Source organism: Mugil cephalus, chromosome 20 (genome assembly GCF_022458985.1).
Source record: "Mugil cephalus isolate CIBA_MC_2020 chromosome 20, CIBA_Mcephalus_1.1, whole genome shotgun sequence".
Taxonomy (NCBI): Eukaryota; Metazoa; Chordata; class Actinopteri; order Mugiliformes; family Mugilidae; genus Mugil; species Mugil cephalus.
This window is the reverse complement of record NC_061789.1, coordinates 1,165,779-1,171,912: the sequence shown is the minus strand read 5'-3', so window position 1 is coordinate 1,171,912 and position 6,134 is coordinate 1,165,779.

The following is a 6,134-nucleotide window of genomic DNA, read 5'->3' as shown; positions in this document are numbered from 1 at the left end:
TGAGTAAGAGGCAGAGAGAGAGAGAGAGAGAGAGAGAGTAGGGGTAGAGGAGTGGGAGGCACTTCCTGTGTATATATTTGTCTCACTCCGAGTGGCTTCTGTGGATTCAGTTTGTGTGTTTCCATCAATCAGTTCTCATTGTGTGTGTGTGTGTGTGCGTGTGTGTGTGTGGTTTTGTCGTTCTCAGAACCAGCTTCAGTTTGGCACCTTCAAATTGAAAAGTGAGCTCATTTTCTTTTGCCGCCCTTCTTTGTTGTACAGTGGAAACTTTAGGTGATTTTTTTTTTTTATTCAGGCGACATGAGAAGAGCTCGAAGAAGATCACACATACACACACACACACACACACACACACACACACACACACTGACTGGCCGTTCAGCCTTTAACTGAAATGATAGAAGTCAAGAAAACGACCAAAGAATTTTTCTGGACGTTCAAATCCTCCAATATTTCCTCAACAATACGATTAATGATACATGAATAGCCTCCCAGCTAATAGTAGCTCCTCCTAGCCTCCCAGCTAACAGTAACGCTTCCTAGCCTCCCAGCTAATAGTGATGCTTCCTAGCCTCCCAGCTAATACTATCACCTCCTTGCCTTCCAGTCAATAGTTGCTCCTCTTGACCTTCTAGCTAACAGTAGCTCCTCCTAGCCTCCCAGCTAACAATAACTCTTTCTACCTTCCTAGCCTCCCAGGTAATAGAACCTCTATAGCCTCGCAGCTAATACAGGCTCTTCCTAGATTCCCGGCTAACCGTAGTTTTTCCTAACTTCCCATATATACCAGCATTGGTTGTCGTCTCTGTGGTGCGTTCAAGTGCAACCTTTTGGTTCATAATCTAAAGATGGAAACTGGTGAGTTGAATTCAGTGTTGCAGCAAATTACTGGAGATGGTTTTGTTAAGGTTTTGTATTCGAGTTCTGTAGCGACGTGCTCTCGATCGTTTCTGTGACTGTGTAAATAAGTAAAAATTATTTTACCTCACTCCATCTCCATCTCCAGACCAGAAATATTTATTTTTTTTTATTCAAGATGAAGTCGTGTTTGGCTCAGAGGGGGTTAAAGGCTCAGTTTGTGAGTCATGTTGCTCTATATAAACAAAAGAACGGCATCAATGATAGCTAATTACACCAATAAATAACAGTGTGAAGTCACCCCTGGCTCTCTCTAAACGCTGGGATACATTTAGAGAAATGATCATTTATTTAACCTACAGCAGCTACGTTAGCTGGGCTCTGTCGCCCGGGGGACGGCTCGTCGTTAATGTCAGGTTTAGAGGTCAGGACTTCAGCGCGCATCACTGTAAAGGTTATACTCATTAAAATACCCCTGAGTTCACTGAGGTGGGCCTGAGTGTTAGAGGTGTTAACCTGTAGGAGTGGGCTACAGGGGGAGTCTGGAAACTCTGAGTCAGACGAAGTACCACTCCTCGCTTTAGCCCCTAGCGACTGTCACCTGAAAGTCAGACGGAGATGGAGCTTTGTTCTGTTAAAGCTTTAACAGAACAAAGCAGAAGAGCAGGAACGCTGATGTTTCTTTTAGCGTGACCCTGTCCAGGAAATCCCCGGTCAACTGGTCGCTTGACTCAGACGTCAGGGGAAGGAGGAGGGAGGGGGGGTTGGATGGTTGGTGATGGACGGGGTCCAGGAGGAAGAGGAGGAGAGGAAGTGGAACTGGCTGTTGTGTTTTTTTTCGTGGCCTTGTGTGCCGGGGTTTGCAGTTCCATTTAAATTTAAGACAAAGCATCAGATCACCAGCGTATTTAGGACAAAGTAAATTGAATTCTGTTTTTTTTTGTTTTGTTTTTTTTACATTTTGGAGCTCATTCATGGTCTTGGTCTCTTTTGAAAGTCAAGAATCACTCTAAGTGGTATTGGTCTTGAGTTGGCAATCAAAGTTAAAAAAATAAGAAGAAGTTTTTGGGTTCAACTGAATTTTTTTGTGTCGGTTGAATCCTACAATGACTTTTATCAACGAAACCAGAAGAAAATGACATATTGCATCATGCAGCATTTACTCTGATTGGCTCAAAACCCGACCGCTGTCCCATATACCACCCAGCAGGATGTCAAAGGCTTTGACATCAGTTTTGCAGATGGAAGTTTTTGTCGTTCCCTTCTTCACTCATCAAACAAACCGCGTGGGCGACACTTATTCTTTGGACTTAGTTCGTTCCCGTCTGTAGGTGGTTCTCTCTCTGTTCTATTGTCTGGGACACAGTGGCGTTCACACTCTTTTTCTTGAAGCTGCTCAGCTGGTGCGGTTACATCACTTCCTGTGTCCTTTCCCAGTAGAAGCAGCACCGGATGCTCTGCAGGTTGCTGCTGTAAAACCTGATCACACTGGCTGACTGTTCACTGCACGTGAACCCGTTGGTGCACGTGCGTTACCCCCGACACACTTACCTTGCGTGACACTAGCAGTGAAGAAGAGGGTCTGAGCAGTTTTGTGCTATATAGCAGAAGCAAGTGGGCAACGTCGGAAAAAGCAGGTGGGCACAAAAGTGTGTTACCCTCTGAGATGTGGGTGTAGCCTCCAAGCGGTGGTTCAGGCACAAATTCATCCCTCGTCCCAAACATCTTTTACTTTCTGCCACTAAGCTTAGAAATACATATTGTCACTCTGACTGGCTGCACTGAAGCGATGGAAGTCAAGAAAACAAGTCCAAAGAACAAATCAGAGACTATTTTCATTTGTCTCGAGGTTCAAATCCTCAAATATAAGCGTAGAGCAAGCTCTTCTAGCCTCCCAGCTAACAGTAGCCCCTCCTAGCTTCCTAGTCTCTCAGCTAAAACGAACTCGTCCTAGTCTTCCGGCTAATAGTAGCTCCTCCTAGCCTCCCAGCTAATAGTTACTCCTCCTAGCTTCCTAGCCTCCCAGCTAACAGTAGATCCTCCTAGCCTCCCAGCAAATAGTAGCCCCACCTAGCGTCCTAGTCTCCCAGCTAATAGTAGCCCCTCCTAGCTTCCTAGCCTCTCAACTAACACTCAACTTGTCCTAGTCTTCCGGCTAATAGTAGGTCCTCCTAGCCTCCCAGCTAATAGTAACTTCTCCTACCTTCCTAGCCTCCCAGCTAATAGTAACTTCTCCTACCTTCCTAGCCTCCCAGCTAATAGTAGCTCCTCCCAGCTTCCTAGTCTCCCAGCTAAGAGTAACTCTTCCTAGCCTCCTGGCTAACAATAGCTCCTCCTAGCCTCTCAGTTAACCCCACCTAGCCATCCAGCTAATAGTACCTCCATTTCTCCTTGTCCGTTTGTTCCTCTTTCAGGTTAGAGGAGCAGCTTATGTCCATGGCCTTTAGCAAGAACCTAAAACCAAATCCTGCTAAAAAGAGACAGTCATCTATATTTTGTTCTAAATGTGTAAAAAAAATATAGACAACAGCGCATATATATATATATACAGTAAAACTGTTATTCTATAAACTGTGCTTAAAGTGTTTTTATATGATACAGTTAGAGAGGCCGAGTGGAAAATGAGACAGAAGCAGATGATTTGCTGTGGTGACCCCCGACAGGAAAATAAGGCTTAAAAGTTGTTATTCTATCTGAAATTCTTTGTGAGAGCAACGGCGATGGTTTCACACGTTGACAACAAGTGTCTGCAGTGATTGGTGTTTCTCTCTGCAGGTGCCGAAGTGAATTTTTTTGCTACACGGGTGAGAACCGTTTCCGTCGGTTTTTGACATTTAGTTGTGGAGATAAAGTTGTCTGGTTTTGGAATGAACGTGGCTGAGTGAGATCTGAAACACCCTCACGTCTGTTATGTGGCATTCAGGATCACAGACTGGCTGCCTTTATCTGAGTCGCCGAAATGCAGATTTAAAGTTATAATTTTATCCATCTTTAATAATTAGTCGTGAGTTAGAACCTGGACAACTCGAAGCTCTGCTGAAATCGTGTGTTGGTGTCAAGCGTTGAAGCCTCTAAGCACTTTTTCACCTTCTCCAGGTAAAAGCCCCGGTCGGCCTCGGCCCCATTTGCACATGAAAAGATTGAGCTAATAAGCTGGCAGGACTGGCAAACATTATCCCAGATCCTGTTTCACGGTTTCTGTCTCCCCCCAAAAAAATGAATCCCACCAGTCCTCCCTCCGTTCCGCTTTACGTAACCTTCCTGATGTGAACCATCGATGTTCACACATGCAGCCGATTGCTATTCAAATTACAGTGACTCATACGTGTCGCTGCCTTTGTGCCGGAGCTCAGCTGTTGTCGAGGCCTGAATAACTGTGCTCTGTGACAAACTGTGCTTTTATATACTGTTGATGAGATATGGAAACATTCTCAGGTTGGTTATTAGTCGTGGGGCTCATGTATTTTCTGGTATTTTAAGATTTTGGAAAGTCTAAAGAGCTAGAGAAGGTGCAGAGGAAGCAGGGAGTCCTGGAGGTGATTACATGAGAAGCAGGTGAGCTGTGGTGTCTAATGTTAATTAGCTTTAATGACTTTTTACATTAGGGGTTGCAAGTGCTAATCACAGATTAGAGGAGACACTTAGCTGCAGGGTTCCTGTTAGCAGAACATCCCCAGTCACCATCCTGCGCCTCCAAACGCCTCCGAGAATAAAAGTAGAACTCTCCTGACCTCTACTGGCACAGAGGAGGTAGTGCACCATCTTCATTCTTTATCAGCCTTCACAGATTAACAATAGAAAATAAACAGTTGACAGGCTCGTGCATCTGTTTCTGGTTTGCGTGAGCTGGAATGAGTCTGATAATGTAATTACACTCAGTCAGGCCCGATAAGAAAGAACCGCCTTCCTGTGACTGTGACACGAGGTGATAGCAGGAAGTAAATGTCAAGATGGAATTTGTGACTTTTGTTTTTAATTTGTTTGAATTACAATTTATAATATAATTTTTTTTTTTACGTATTGTTTGCATAATAGCTGGAGGCAGATATGAGCCTCGGGCTTAGAGGAAGAAAGTACTGACCACACATGCTGCAGTCTGGAGAAATATTAATAGAAAACATGACGTCCTCTTCCTCCCGCCACCAGCGAAACCGGCACTAGTTCATATGATCTAAAGGTTGTTTCTCTGGCTGTGTTACTGGAGCTTTTCAAAAACACACTCACTGAAAAAATACTGACACCGTCATCTTTAGCAAAGACCTTATATTAATTAATAATCAGTAGACGTCTGCCATCTTTTCTTCCAGGAGCTTTATCACCAGCTTTGTGTTAGATAAGAAACAGATTGTAAAATGATTTGCTGTGTCTACGACTTCAGCTCGTATCAGTTAAGAAACAAACAAAGACATTCTCTTCTCGAGCAGAGAGCAACAAACCTTCCACCTAAACCGTCTCAGCTTAGTCCTCCTTTGGCTCATCAACAAACGCTGCAGCGAGCTCGTCTTTATGTAACACAGGGGATTGGGAGACCAAAATAAAACGTCCCCGATCGCCCACAACATTATGACCACTGACAGAGTCAACTACACGGATTATGGTGAACATTTAGTCCTTTAAAATGTTGACGTTAGAAGCAGGATTTGACTTCAACCGTGGGTCAGAGCGTCTCTGAAACTGCAGCTGGAGACTGAGGGGTGTCCACTGATGAAAGGCCCGACACTGGACACATCAGAACTGGGCCATGGAGACATAGAAGGAGGTGGTCTGGGGAACACATGGCAACAGGATGCACTTTAGGAAGAGAGCGAGGGTGGCGACGCCGGGTGGCTTTCTGCCAATCTCCCTCTCACGTAAAAGGTATCGGCCTCTTACTGCAGGATAATGCAGTGAGGAACAACAACAACCAGCTGATGGGGGGGGGGGGGGGGGGGGGGGGGGGGTGGAGTCCGTTTTTCATCGATACATCACGGCCCCAAGGATGACCAACATAATATTACACCATACAGCTGTGGCTGAATGGTGTGTAGCATATTAATAGAAGCCCAAACTGAGCTTCCAGGCGTGACTTTGGACTCATTCCGTTGTTATCTCTCTATTCAAAGCTCGCAGGTTCAGGGAAGCCTTCCAGTCTATTCATAGATTTGAATAAGCATGTGTGTTAAGCATGTGAGTGTGTGTGTGTGTCCCTCCCTTCCATTTAATACGCTGCTGACGAGGCGGTTGAGAAGAATCACAGGAGGAAGACAAAAAAAAAAAAGGAGATGGAATGCTGTCGT